The following is a 15,659-nucleotide window of genomic DNA, read 5'->3' on the forward strand; positions in this document are numbered from 1 at the left end:
TGTAACTCAGAGAGATGTTCTTTCTTTCTTTTGTCGGTTTGTTGTTTTTGTTTTGTTTTGATTGCAGGGATGGCTTTTTGTTGTTTTTATTTGTTGTTGTTGTTGTTTGTTTGGGTTTTGTTTTGTTTTCCCTTGAACTGGTATCGGAGCACTGGGTAAACTCTAATATAACTCTTGATTGACAAATGAATGTCATGAAGTTGTTTCATAAGCCATACTGTGGGGAGTAACTTAAATCTTGCTGTGTCAGAAGGGCAAAACATAAAGAAGCTCAGACAGTGGTTGGATTAATTTTCAGAGTGATCCTAGTTTGGTTGTTTCCATGCTGAAATAGTAAAACGTTTTAGGAATCCTGGCCCAGGGATTCAGCTGGCAGCGCCTTGCTGCTGTTGTGCTATGCTGCTAATCATCAGCTCAGGTCTGCTTTTCTCTGCTGCCCTGGAATGCAATCTCTGAGCTGGTTGCAGCAAGTCAAAATGAGGTAAGCTAAGGCAATGTGCTGAACTTGACTCTGTACATTTTCTGTATGCAATCCCTGTAGCCAAAGTATATCTCTAGAAAGCAGCACAAAACAAACCAATGCATTGCTTGTACTCCATCTCTAGCATTTCCTATTGTTCTTGTGATTTACTTGGGAGAAGCAGGGTGTTGTCTTTGCATGTTGGCTTTAAAATGCCAGACAAACAGACGTTTTATTAATCAGAACTGCAATGAGAAAATTCATCTCCTTAAGCAAACCAAGAGGTCTTGACCATATATAGTGCATTAGATCTGCTCAGGCGGGAGTCGTGGGGGATTTCACAAGGAGACACATGTATTTTAAAGCACACTGGAGTGTCCATACAGACTTGATGAAGAACTAGCAGTGAAACTTCCTTTCAGCAGCTTTGCTCACAGTAGAGGCAAAATTCCTCAAAATCAAAAGACAGGTTCCACAGTAACAAAGGAGGCCTGGCAGGCCACCACTGGGACAACTCCAGCAGCTGACAGGCTGCTCTACAATCCCCAGCACACCTGCCTATGGGGAGCCACCTGTCACAGGAGTGAAAAATATATCCTGGGTTAGAGAACGGCAAACTCAGCAACACTTCTGCAAATGATCAGAGGAGTGAAATCAGGTTTTGTCAGGAGGTTTCTTACCAAGGGTGTGGGAGGGAGGTGATGTGGGACACAAAACAAAACAGAAAAACCAAAGCTAAAAGCAAAACAAACAAAACGCCACCAAAACAAACTAAGAAACCAACCCAACAAACAAACAAACCCCCCTAACCCTCAAGGGAGACCTTATTGCTGTCTACAAATACCTGAATGGAGGATGTAGCCAGGTGGGGGTTGGTCTCTTCTCCCAGGCAACCAGCCCCAGAACAAGAGGACACAGTCTCAAGCTGTGCCAGGGGAGGTTTAGGCTTGAGGTGAGGAGAAAGTTCTTCCCAGAAATAGCAATTGGCTATTGGAATGTGCTGCCCAGGGAGGTGATGGAGTCCCCATCCCTGGAGGTATTCAAGAGGGGATTGGAGTTGTCAGGAGGTTTTAGGGTGATAGGTTGGACTTGATGATCATAGAATCATAGAATCAATAAAGTTGGAAAAGACCTCAAGGATCATCAAGTCCAACCTGTCACCCAGGACCTCGTAACTACTAGACTATGGCACCAAGTACCACATAGACTCCCCTCTTGAACACCTCCAGGGATGGTGACTCCACCACCTCCCTGGGCAGCACATTCCAATGGCCAATTACTCTTTCTGGAAAGAACTTTCTCCTTACCTCTAACCTGAACCTACCCTGGCGTAGCTTGAGACTGTGTCCTCTTGTTCTGGTGCTGGGTGCCTGGGAGAAGAGACCAACCCCCTCCTGGTTACAACCTCCCTTCAGGTAGTTGTAGAGAGCAATAAGGTCTTTCCTGAGCCTTATCTTCTCCAGGCTAAACAATTCCAGCTCTCTTAGCCTCTCATCTGAGGTCTTTTCCAACCTTACTGATTCTATGATTCAATCCGCCCTCAAAAAAAAAAAACCCAAACAAACCAAACCAATCCACAAACAAACAAACAAAAACAACACAAGAAAATTCAAAAGGTAATGTTGTCATTTTTTACAGTATTAGGACTACTAGACTATATATTACCATAGTAATGAAAAATCTCCACACCTAAATGATTGCATCTAGTGTATGTATATGAAGTTGGGTGAGTTAGGTAGAAATGGTTTCACTTGTAGACTGTTTTGCATGCAGCTCAGGATAGTATAAGGTGAGATGCAAGGTGGAGGGATTACAGGTCAGATAAAGCAAAGTTTACAGAGGGCCTCTGGAAGATTCATTCTATTTCCCATACTTTCCCATTGCTGTTGTGGGCAGTAAATGCTTCCCAGCTGTCAAACTAATGCCACAAGTATGTGGAAAGAATAGAATAGAATAGAATAGAATAGAATAGAATAAACCAGGTTGGAAGAGACCTTCAAGATCATCGCATCCAACCTATCATCCAACACCACCCAACCAACTAAACCATGCAACCAAGCACCCTGTCAAGTCTCCTTCTGAACACCTCCAGTGATGGGGACTCCACCACCTTCCCGGGCAGCCCATTCCAATGACAAATGACTCTCTCTGTGTAAAACTTCCTCCTGACCTCCAGCCTGAGCATCCCCTGGTGCAGCTTGAGACTGTGTCCTCTTGTTCTGGTACTGGGTGCCTGAGAGAAGAGACCAACCTCTGCCTGTCTACAACCCCCCTTCAGGTAGTTGTAGAGAGTGATAAGGTCACCCCTGAGTCTCCTCTTCTCCAGGCTAAGCAACCCCAGTTCCCTCAGCCTCTCCTCACAGGGCTGTGTTCCAAGCCTCTCACCAACTTCGTTGCCCTTCTCTGGACTCGTTCCAGCAAGTCAACCTCCTTCCTAAACTGAGGAGCCCAGAACTGGACACAGGACTCGAGGTGTGGCCTAACCAGTGCAGTGTACAGGGGCAGAATGACCTCCCTGCTCCTGCTGGCCACACTGTTCTTGATGCAGGCCAGGATGCCATTGGCCCTCCTGGCCACCTGGGCACACTGCAGGCTCATGTTCAGCCTACCATCAACCAGCAACCCCAGGTCCCTCTCTGCCTGGCCACTCTCCAGCCACTCTGACCCCAGCCTGTAGCTCTGCATGGGGTTGTTGTGGCCAATGTGCAGAACCTGGCACTTGGATGTGTTCAATCTCATGCCCTTGGACTCTGCCCATCTGTCCAGCCTGTCGAGGTCCCTCTGCAGAGCCTCTCTACCCTCCAGCAGATCAACTCCTGCCCCCAGCTTGGTGTCATCTGCAAATTTACTGATGATGGACTCAATGCCCTCATCCAGATCATCAATAAAGATGTTAAAGAGGATGGGGCCCAGCACTGATCCTTGGGTGACTGGCTGCCAGCTGGATGTGGCACCATTCACCACCACTCTCTGGGCTCAGCCTCCAGCCAGTTCCTAATCCAGCTCAGAGTGATGCTGTCCAAGCCATGGGCTGACAGCTTGGCCAGGAGTTTGCTGTGGGGGACGGTGTCAAAGGCCTTGCTGAAGTCCAGGTAGACTACATCCACAGGCCTCCCCACATCCACCAGGCAGTCACCCGATCATAGAAGGAGATCAGGTTGGTCAGGCAGGACCTGCCCTTCCTAAATCCATGCTGGCTGGGCCTGGTCAAGGGTCTTGAATCTGCAATGGGAATCCGCCTGGGTAAAATTCCCAGCTGATTGTAGGAAGCTGAGGGTACTGCAGTGGATGTGAAAACAATCTGTATTGTTCCAAGTGATTTGACTGAGGCAAAATTTGTGCATGGGCTGATTTCTACCTACTTCATGAGCTTATGAATTGCAGTGTTTGCCTGCAGGAATTTGGTTTGACTGGCACACCAGTGTATGTAGGCCAATGTTTTCTGCCTGGCTGTGGCATGCTCCAGTGCAAAGCGAGATAAAGACAGCAGAAACCAGTTGTGGAAGGAGGATTTTCCAGGCAGTTGGTAGAAGGTTCAAACATAATTGCCTGTTAAAATGATGCAAACAAAAGATGATTGAGTCTCCTCTCAGAGGCACTCAAATTATCAGCACATCAGGTACCAAGGACTCAAATTAGATGTTTAATTTCTTGTGGCTGGGATTTGTCAGACAATCCTTTCCATAAATTTAGCTATCTCACATCTTCAAATGGCATAGATCCCTTCTCCTGATGACTCTTCTTAGTCATTTCATCACTCCCTAGATGATTAGGCTTTCCTGTACTCAATTACCTCTAGCATGGTCTAGTTATTATCCTACAGTTTACACTCTTGCTGCCATCTGCACATATGCCCCTACAGTGTATTAATAAGGAATCCTCATACAACAGCCTAACCTTTGGCTAGATTTGACAGTCAGCTCCTGTAATTTCAGATCAGATGCCTGCTCCCACAGCCAGGCATTTTCTTTACCTGTTCCAGTGTAAATTTGCTTTTGTAGCCACACCTTACCATAGCTAATGTCCCTAAAGAAATCAGTTGTGATTTCATACCCTGTCACTGTATTAAATGATTCTGTTCTTAAAAATACCTTGCCTTACAAAAATACCTTAAATCCACAATATTTTCCCCATAGCTTCAATTGTTGTAGCCATTGGTGGGTGTTGCCAGTTACCAGAACCACCAAACCTTCATTTCAGCTCATGAGTCCAGTCCTATACTTACATCCTGAGTACATTTGAATTTGTTCATCCCTGAATAGATACATTTGTGCTTGTGCTGCTCAGTCCTCCCCCTTCACTCTTGTAGCTGTGTTACATGCTGGAGGGAAAGAATCATAGAATCATAGAATCAGTCAGGGTTGGAAGGATCATCTAGTTCCAACCCCCCTGCCATGGGCAGGGACACCCCACACTACATCAGGCTGGCCAGAGCCTCATCCAGCCTGGCCTTAAACACCCCCAGGGACAGGGCCTCAACCACCTCCCTGGACAACCCATTCCAGAGCTTCACCACTCTCATGGTGAAGAACCTCCTCACGTCCAGCCTGAATCTCCCCACCTCCAGCTTCATTCCATTCCCCCTAGTCCTATCACTACCTGAGATCCTGAGAAGACCCTCCCTAGCCTTTCTGTAGGCCCCCTTCAGACACTGGAAGGCCACAATTAGGTCACCTCGGAGCCTTCTCTTCTGCAGACTGAACAGCCCCAACTCCTTCAGTCTGTCCTCATAGGAGAGGTGCTTGATCTGATCATCCTCGTGGCCCTTCTCTGGACACCTTCCAGAATGCCCATATCCCTCTTGTAATAAGAGCTCCAGAATCTGTGCTTCCTTTCTAGTGGTGCTTCACAGAAGGGATGACTACCTCACCTCTGGCTGCAAGACATGGAAGCTAAATATTGGAATGAGAAAGATACAGGAATGGGAGATATTTTATTGTCAAACTCTAGGTGAACCACAGAGCTGCCTTCCAGTACCTAAAAGTATCCTACAGGAAGGCTGGAGAAGGACTTTTCATAAGTGTGTCTAGTGATAGGACAAGGAGGAATGGTTTGAAGCTAAGGGAGAGTGGATTTGGGCTGGATCTTAGGAAGTTCCACAGTACAAGGGTGGTGAGACTGTGGAACAGGCTGCTCAGGAAAATCTCCTTCCTGGGGGTGTTGAAGGCCAGGTTGGATGAGACCTTGAGCAACTGACTTTAGTTGAAAAGTGTCCCTGCCTGTGGCAGGGAGGTTGGAGTAGATGATCTGTAAGATGGTTTCCCAATCTGAGCCATTCTGTGATTCTGTGAAACAGTTTTTCTGGGAAACAGTGTCATCTGTACAGCTTTGGCTGATGCTAAGCTGCTGATGTTTCTTGAGGCGACAGCGAGAAGGGAAGGGAAGAGCAGAGTAGAGTAGAGTAGACCAGGTTGGAAGAGATCTTCGAGATCATCGTGTCCTGTGCAGGAGGGTCATAGAAATCTTCCTCCTTATGCCATATGTTGCCTTCTGTAGTTCATAGAATCATAGAATCAATAAGGTTGGAAAAGACCTCAAAGATCATCAAGTCCAACCTGTCACCCAAGACCTCACACGTTTTGCTAAGCAGAAATAAATTTCATTCTACTTAGAAATGTCCTGGTTGGGAATTTTCCATAGAAACCCAAGCATTTGTCAAAAACTATGGAACCACTGAATCTAAAATATCCTGTGCAACTCCTCTAAGTTTTTGATTGGCTCCAGCCAGAACTAAGGCTGCTTTCAACAGGAATGAGCCTTCCCTTGCTGCAGTGGCTGAAGTATTCTAGGGCATTGTATATCAGACAGTCTCTTGGAAAACCTGAGATGGAAGCCATGACCAGCTGCATGCTTTTTAGTTTTTATCTTATTTACTTTGTGTTTTCCTTGTTGAGGTGCAAAATGCAGAGTGTTCTTGTATTTATAAACTCAGAAACCAAGTGTTTGCAGTTAGGGGAAGGATAAAGATAGTGTGGTATATATTTTTGTCGGCAGGAAAGCAAATCTGGTTTCAGTTCTTGTCTGTCACACTGATTTCCAGTGTGGCTTTGGTCAGCTCAGTAAATCATTCTGAGCTTAGTTCCAGTCAGCTGTAATGCCAGGAGAATAGTGTTTCTTTTCTTCTGCCTCTTATGTAATTTATTACAACCTCTTTGAGACAGGAGCTGCTTTTCTCTTCCCCCTCCCACCCTCCCTATGTTTTTCTGTGACACTTAGACCAACTTTGTGGAAATAATGATTTTTTTTCAGTTTGCAGTCACTCCAAGAACTAAACCCCAAATGTGTGTCTGGGTGAAATGAGCAACTGTCAATTCCAGATTATTTTATTGCATTAAAACTGTTAAAAAATAAACGTGAGCTGAGGGGATTACAAAGGAAACATAGATATACACTGTATAGATGTGTGTGTGTGTATATATATGTATAAATAAATATATATACACTATTTAAAGCCTTAAAGTGAAACTTGAATTAAAGTTAGATGACAATTTTCTGACTGGAGAGTGATTTCTCAGGGTTGGTTCGTTTGTTTGTTTTCGTGACTGTCTAACAGAACCATTAGTGTTTTAGTTCTCCCATATCAACATTTTTCCGGGGATGGGTTGGGCTCCAAACTGTGATCCAGCTGTCTCCAGCATGGTTAGATCCTGAGTTTTGAAGGGAACTGGAGGTGTTGTGTAGCAGTATGAGATGCTGAGTGCACTGCTTCCTATCCTCTGCCCTTCCCTTTCCAGATGCGGTGGGGACTCTCCTGTTGGTGAGCTCAAAAGCCATTTCTTCAGCTTTTTAGAAAGTTGTCCTTACACTTGTTCTTGGTCCCTTGTGTGTGTGCACACACATGTCCAGGCATGCCTACATCTCTGCAATAATAAGCAAGTAGTGGCTTCCACTAAGAGGTCTGCTTCACTGGGCAAGTGCTTGTCAATGGATCGATGGAGCATTAGCAGGCATCTGACTCACTGCTAGGGGAGGGCTGCCTGCTGGCAGTGACTCACTGCCAACTGCAGGTATTTCATTGCAGAGGAGCTGGTTTGGGGGCAGAGGAGTAAATACATCAGGCTTAGCATTTCAATTAACTTATTTGGGGCATGCTGAGTTTAGAATGTGTTGACTTTGCACCCATTAATATATAAATACAGGAAACTGTGGCTCTGAGTAACCTGGTCTAGTGTGAGATGTCTTTGCCCATGGCAGGGAGGTTGGACCTGCATGATCCCTGAGGTCCCTTCCAGCCCTAACAATTCTGTGAAATTAGTAACAATATTAGCACTGAGACTAGTCAGGGCATGTAAACGCTAGTCTTGCAGTGCTAGTGTTATCTCCACTAGGCTATACACGTTGGTGTGGCCCATGGTCAGTCAGAGACATGACCTAAACATTCAAAGAATGAATATAAGCCTCAACTAAAGACAAGGGACCACAGCTTCGTCTCCTCTGAATCAGTCTAATTCCACAACGTGCATGTTGGCTTTGTGTCAGCTTATTGATACTGACCCCACAGGCTTGGCTCAGTTAAAACCTGCATTTAAAATATGGATGCAGATACTTTAAGAGAAGAGCCCTGCAGTGTGCTTGGCAGATGGGTAGACAGAAAATGCTCTGATACAGAAATCCCTCTTGGACATGCACCTAAATTGTGTTAGTAAGGAAAGCAATGCTGCATTTCTATCCATGAGAGGCAATCTTTGCCTGAGCACTCACACTTGCTTCTGAGCATGGATCATGATTTAACATGTGTTTCATTACTGCTTTGGGGAAGCTAGGTGGATTTTCTCTGCTGTTCCTAAGGACTCTGTTACCTGTGCTCTGAGATGGCATTTCCTGGCCTCATATGACATTTCCAGCTCATCTGTTAATGGTTGCTGGCACGCTGCAGCCTCACACACTTCGCTGCTAACCGAATTGCTCAGGGTTGATGTGCAGACACACATTAGGGAGCAGTGCCTGGCTTCTGATGTGTTAAAAAAAGCCCTTGAGAAACAGTTCACTGGTAAAGCCACAAGTTAGAGTTGTTTGTCATCATCAACAGGCTGAACTAATGGCTTTTGTCTTGAGAGGTGGAAAGACCTAATCAGAGGGTGTAGAGGAGGAAAAGTCACTGCTGGGATTATGTGCATGCATAGCAAGCAGGTTAAACAACATATGTTTTTGTGGTATGAGATCCAGCTATGAGGGATACCTTGAAGACTTGTTAGCACCACTAGTCTGGAGTCTGCAGGGTTGATGCAGTTGGAAGGGAACACAACCCTTGCTGAACCACAACACAGTGTGAAGTTTTTGAGGTTGTTTTAACATCAGGGTGCTGCATTATGCTGTGGGATCCAGTTTGGGTCCCCATGGTGAGGGCAGAGGTCTGTGGGAAGGCTGGGAAATGCTGTTGGTGGTTTGTTCTCCTGTTCTGCTGAAATCTCCTCTAACTCTGCTGTGATGTATAGGCAGGCAGGAGAAACTTACCTCCTGTCAGCAACTTGGATTGCATCCTGCTGGAGCCTTTTACTTTCTTTTTCAAAAGGAGCATACTTTTTTTTTGGTGCTTTGTTGATGGTTGGGTTTTTCTAAGTCTATTTAAAGTATTATAGTTTTCTTGTGTCTACTTGAACCTCTTGCAAGTACAATAGATGGGTCTGTGTCACACAAGCCAAGTGTATTTTCAACCTGTCCATTTACCAAAGCGTGAAGGAGGAAGGCAGAGTAGTGGTGCTTGAACAATGGTTATTCTGGACTCAGAGCTGTGAATCTTTGTTGTTGGACTGCTGCTGACTCTTCCTTCTAGCATCTGTTGTCAGACCAAGAAGAACTCTGTTAATACTTTGTGTCCTAGTAGATGAAGGTAATTTCCACACACACCTCCCCCCCGCCAACCCGCCTAGAAAAAAGTTGTTGAGGCTTAATCTGTGCTATACTGAATCCTAAGCAGATGAACTTACTCCTGGAAAGCAATAAAGTGATTGCCTGTGTGGCCTCTCTTCATTCTTTCTACCTTAACCTTTCTCCCCACTGGTGCCCTGCAGAAACCTGTATGACTTCAGTTTCCCTGGTGCAAATTCTCTGGTTAGAGGAGTGTGGGTTTACTTGAGAATGTGCAAGCAGGGTTCAAAGTCACTTGGTCTCGAGACTAGAAGTGTTGATGCTGGGTGCAGGTTCTTGCTCTCTTCATGATAAGGAAAATAATTTGCGACGCCAAGTAAAAAGGGACCTTAGGGATCATTTGGTCCAAACTTTCTTGGCAAAAAGAAATAATGAAATAAAGAGGACTTTGATCCTGGTCTGGGAAAAATCCAACCAACCAAAAAAACCCAGCCCTCCAAAAACAACCCACAGTCAACAAAACCCAAACACAACACAAAATAACCCAAACAAAGAACACCCCTCCTCAAAAACCCCCAAACCCAAATCAACCCAAATCAAACAACAGCCCAAACAAGCAAAATTAACAAACAAATCCCCACATAAACCCAAAACAAAACAAAACAAAAAAACACAAAAAAACCCCAACCCTTCCTCCCCCAAGTTTATAAGAATTAATATATCTTTTTTGGCTATTTTTGTGTTAGGATTTTTTTACCATGGGATACCACTGCATGACTTTTTTCCTGATTCATATGTCACTGTGGCAGTCCTTTTCCCCTTACACCCACTGAAAGCCACAAGAATGTCATCTTTCCTGAAAATCCTCCCTGTTGCAGTCAGCCACATCCTCACTTTAAACTATAGTTCTTAGAGCAACTGTAATTCTTTCCATAAGCAGAGAAAAATCCTCCGGGTTCACTTCTGTTTGGTGTGAAACAGCTGGAAGAGAAGCCAGGCCCTGTAGTGGGTCCTTGTCACTTCCCACGGGCCACATCTATCTGTGCTCAGCACATCCTTTGAACAAGTGTAACCAGGTGCTGCAACTGTACACACACAGCACTGCTCTCCAGGCATCAAGATCAGAGGCAAAGCAAACAGAGTGAATATTAAAGTTGTATTGTCTCTGTGTTTCAGAGCTAAATGTGTATCCAGCAAAATTAGGGAGACTAAAGTTAAAGTGATTCTGACAGTTAATTTAAGTACAAATGGAACTGACCAGAAACCTGTACAGAGAATGACTGTGGGGTTTGTGTTTAGCTCTGTTTGTGTTCTTTGAAACTTCATCATCAAAGTCAGAGGTGCTCTTAATATTGATGCTACAAAGGACAGGGTAGCCAGCAGAGGGAGGAAAGGCTTCTTAACCACAAACCTCTCAGCTAGAGCTGTGTGCCCCCCTTAAGGGGTGATCAGGAAAGAAAGCAAACCTGCTCTCTGCTGCATCAGTCTTCCTCAGGAATGCAGGAAGAGGTGGAAGATTTGCAAGCTTAGAAAAGAAATGAAGTTGTGTGTTGCTTTCAGACTGGAATTTAAAGCAGATAATGTTAAAGAAGTTTGGGAATTCAGCCAGAGAAATATGAAGCCACTCCCACTGGGGGGGGGCGGGGGGAAGAAAAAGAAAAAACAAAGTCCAAACCCCCACAAAATTTAAGAACCTGCGATGTAAATTTTTTTCCTATTGGTTCATGTTTTTAATGTCAAAACTAAACTGTGGAGTTTTATGAAGTCTTGTGGGTTTGGCCACTGACACAAAGTTCTGTCACAGAGGGCTGCTTAATGACAATTTGCTGTTAACTGCTATCTGACATTGCCAATTGTAATGTCAGCGTAAACTTATTCTTAGGTCACCATCAGTCACCTTGGCTGCTCCTGAAATTATATAAGGAGGGAGAAAGTGTAGTGCTTTTCCATGCCTTTTCTTCCCTACTTTCTCTTTTCCATTCCACCTGCAGCTCTCCTGGTCTGCATGTCAATGGTGAAGGTTCTGTAAATTAAGAGAACAGTTTCAGATCTGTCTAGTCCCTGCCCTAAGCCTATTTCTTCATCTCTGGAACAGCTGCAGATTTTTGTTGCAGAGAGACTGGACCAAAAGCATGGAAGAGTGCATGTGGTAAGCTCTCAAAGGGCTGGGCACACTCCTCCCCAACCAGAGAAATGGGCAAGAGAGAACAGGCAGAAACCTCTCGAGGAAGGAGAAGACCTGCTGACGTGAATCAGGATTGAATGAGCTGACCACCTGCTCTTGAAATCCTCATCCGCAATGAGCCTATGAATTCAGACATGACACTTACAGGCTTTCGGCTAATCTTTCTGTCTGGCAACACAACCACAAAGAATGTGACCTCGGGAATAGAGGAGTTAGCTCCTGGATATCCTGGCAGAGCATGCTGAGAATCATTTTTTCAGCAGCAGTGCCTGCTCAGCAGGCTGGAAGTTAGGAGGCACTTCAGATTACTTTTTAGCTCTCATACTTATTAGGAGTCAAATTATAAACTTACTACATTTCAGGTTTGGGGTTCACTTGAATTCTCAGTCTCGGCGTACACTTGAATTCAAGTGTTATTTGCCTGAATCCTTGGTAATATGAAGTGTAAGAGAAGAGAAGGAGGGGTGTACCATGGCAGCATCTGCAGAATTGTGCCTGCAAGTGTTTTGGCTTCATTGCTGTTGGAAAATCTCATGGCTCTAGGGGTTGGGCACATTGCTCTAATCTCCAGTCTAAACCTATCTGGCCAAGTTTATGCCTATTAGTTCTTGTACCAATGTAATTCATCTGATTGTTTCTTTTCATTCTCTACTGTCCTTTCTTGCACTCCTTAATATATTTATAGACCACTATCATAGCCCCCCTTATCCTCCCTCTGGCTAGGCCTGCTTAGCCAAATTCTTTAGTTTCCTCTTGGGGGAAAAAAAAAAAAAAAGCGGCTTTAATTCCTCTGAAAGTGGCTTTAATTCCTCTGATCATGCTAGAAGTGTTTCACTGCACCCATTCGTGTGACAGATCCTTCTTTCTCATCATGGATGATCAAGGAAGTATGCAGTATTTCAGGGGAAGTTTCATTAGTTCCCTGTGCACAGATTTTCGCTCTTGCATCGGCAAAGCTCTCTCACGGTTGCATTTCATCCATTTCCTCAAAACAAACCCAATAATATTTATGTTTTGTATTAGAAGTGATCACTGGAACTGTTTCTACTGAATAGGAACTTCTCAGTAAAAGAAGTACAATCTGCTGATCAAATCTAGGCAACTCTATGCACCCACTTCTTAAACCTCGAGTCAAAAATGGAGGAAAGCTAAGCTGAGCCCTCCCGTGCCCAATTTACGTTGCTATTCGGCACCCAAATCAACATCACAGCAGCTTTCTTTGAGCAAGCTCCTTAGCTTCTGCATGTTGTTTAAGCTCAGCTGCTGTCAGTGAGGTGGTGGTGATTTATATGAGCTGAGGATGTGGCTTCTTGAGTTCAGAGGAGCTATTCCAGAATATGAGGCCCAAAAGTCTTTTCTGCAGGATTTTGCGTTAAGCTAATGCCTAAAGCAAGACTTTAGCTAATTAAGAAAAGGTTTCTGTGTGTGTACTAGTCCTTTTACTTCAGAGACTCAGGAAGTAGTGCATGTCTTGCTTTTAATAGAAATGTGAAAAGCTGACAGGTGAGTGTTTATCGATCCTACTTCCTGTATACAGCAGAGCAGAGCTATTGGCAGCACCAGTCTATGAGTTTGCCTGGTGTGATCCTGGGAGCAGAAAAGTGTTTTAATAGAAGTAAAGTATAACTTGTGCTTTATTACAGATGTCAAGTTGATTGAAGTGTGGCACAATGGAGGCTTTTGGGGTGTTACAATGCACAAAGTCAAGCCAGAAACAAAGTCAGGCTGTTTCCCATCTCCTTTGTTTATCAGATCAGCTGGAAAAGAGACTCATCCAGGAAGAAAGGATACTACAAGCACTAATGGCTTCTTTTATCAAGTATGTTTGAATTCAGGACATCCATTAGGGTGAAATGTATTTAAAATGGTAGCTGGTTATTTATTTTCATTGCTGTTGTGCTTATGTTTGTCTGTTTGTTTTGTTGTTGGATTTTCCTTTTTCTTTTAGAAAGCAAAGCATGTGTGGCTTCTTGTTTGGTTGTTGGTTGGCTGGTTGGTTGGCTTTTTAGATTTGCTTTCATTGAGAGGCAGAAAACCTACTGAGTCTAGAAGCAGGAGACTAGACTTGTTGTTTGATCCACAGCTAGCCATAACATTTAGGTCTGAACTGAGACCCCAGCTTTCACATTCATTTCCACTGCATTTCCTCTAATTTATAGTTATAAGCTTACAAATGTTGTCCTCTGGAGGCTTTCAAAACCCACCCGGATGTGTTCCTGTGGCCTGCCCTAGGTGATCCTGCTCTGGCAGGGGGGCTGGACTCCAAAATCTCTGGAGGTCCCTTCCAACCCCTAACATTCTGTGATTCTCCATCACTAAAGTGGAAATAAGCTAGATTTTTGTACAGTCTTCCATCACGTGAGGAAGATTGTGTTGCTTGTTATCATTAGGGCAATTAAGAAGGATATTCTGGCAATGAGTTAACTTATCTGTAATGTAAAATAGTGTTTTATTCCATTTCAGAGGAAGAAACTAGGGTTTCTACCAGTAATATCAAAATCCATTCTGAACTGCTGTTCCCATGGCATGCTGTGATTGTGTGAGGATCTTTAATTGGATATGCTGATCCCAGCTCACTGTTTACATGCACGCAGCTATTTTGGAAAGGAAGCTTGTTAATGAAAGTAGAAGAAAAACTTTAAAGCCGCAGCACGTTTGGCACTTAACTAGCAAAAGATTTGCTCTCCTCATTAAAACCATCATAACAGAGCTCAAGAATTGCACATGCACCAGGGAATTGCTTGAATTAAGTTAATAAAGTTGTACTTTATTAGGTGTGAGGGCCCTGATTATTCCATTAGTAGTGTGATACAGCACAAGTTCAGATTTGTGGATTAGAACAAGCAGGTTATGAGGACGAAGCTGTGAAGCTCCTGTCACGTGCAGGCTTTTGTTTCTCTGTTTTTTTGAGACAGGACAAAATAAATCACTGCTGCACAGGCTAACCATTAATCAATAGTGCTTGGTCTGAAGCAATGTAGAAGGAAGCCATTCAATTAGTTGGTAGAAGCTCTACATGCTCCACATCTCTCTCTCTGAATGTATTAGGCCTTGGGAAGGGTTTGGAGGTTACTGAGTGGTTGGGGTTTTTTTTCAGTGCAAGTTGCTTTTGTTTCTTTGCTGCTTGGTTCTTGAAGCAAGAGGCAAAAATGTTCTATTTATACAGCTGCAGAACACAGTAACACTGGCAATAAGCTGCTTTTAGACGTGGAGATTCTTGGGCAGATTGTCTTTTCTAGAATTCACCATTCTTTACCAAATATTGACATCTGGAGGCAAACAAAAAGTTAATAATCAGTTCCTGCTTGATGAAGCTGTAATTGCCTTACTAAATCCACATTGGAGGTATAGTGAAGCGTACTCAGACCATTTCAATTTAACATGTTACCATAAAATCTACAAGTGGAATTAGTGTAATGCTTCTGAGATTACATTAGCAGTAAAACGGGGGGTGGATAGTTATTGTTAATTAAACCGTACACTGGAATCCTAATGGCATTCTGGATGCATCCCTTTCTTTAACACTGTACAGTTTCTGGATGTTCTGCCTTCTAACTGCTTGGTTTTCTTCTCTCTTTTAATTAACAGGGAAATTTTTTTGACTGATTTTGTCATTCTGCAAGATTGGTGAGATGTTAAAGTAAACCTTCCAGTTGTCCCTGGAATAGGCTTGATGTTAATATGCTTCATGGATGGATGGAGCCATACTATTTTGTTGTGAGTTTGTTTATTAAACCTTTTTATGGGATTTCTTCTTTTCTTTCATATAAGCAGTCTCTGAGGAAAGCTCTTGATTTCCTCTCATGCAGGCGTTCCCCTTCTTGTAAGATATTCATGGCCACATGGGTCATGAAGTCTCACATTTTATTACATTTACCTGCTTGGGTCACATATCACAAAGAGCCACCCTATTGCCTGGTCCTTTCTCTCCTCCCTTCCATGCAGCTGCCCTCACAATAGATGAGAACACAATCTGAGTGGGATTTTTCTTTTGAGGGGAATTTGTGACAGGTGTGGTGTTTAATCTGTGCTATAGCTGCTTCCACCTTTTGAAGCACAGATTGCCTTCAGTGTTACATTGCCCTCTCAGGGGTCTTGTCAATACCTGCTGAGCATTCAGAGGGACTAGCTGCATACCTGTTACCTTTTAGCTGAAATATTCCACCCTGTGGGTTAAAGACTGCAGGGTCTTCCAAACCTGCCTCC

General features: G+C 43.9%; 1 long non-coding RNA gene across 2 annotated transcripts in view; it reads left to right on the forward strand.

Annotated features, from left to right (window-relative positions):
* LOC137448308 (uncharacterized) overlaps window positions 1-15,169 on the forward strand; it is a 66,687-nt gene extending 51,518 nt beyond the window's left edge. For both annotated transcript variants that reach the window (XR_010989046.1, XR_010989047.1), the window contains exons 2-3: window positions 13,097-13,272; window positions 15,042-15,169. This is a non-coding gene — a long non-coding RNA (uncharacterized lncRNA). The remainder of the gene's footprint in view (window positions 1-13,096; window positions 13,273-15,041) is intronic.
* The last annotated feature ends 490 nt before the right edge of the window (window positions 15,170-15,659 follow it).

This window comes from Melanerpes formicivorus, unplaced genomic scaffold (assembly GCF_026170545.1).
Source record: "Melanerpes formicivorus ecotype bairdi unplaced genomic scaffold, bMelFor1.0.p_v2 SCAF_24, whole genome shotgun sequence".
NCBI classification, from domain to species: Eukaryota; Metazoa; Chordata; class Aves; order Piciformes; family Picidae; genus Melanerpes; species Melanerpes formicivorus.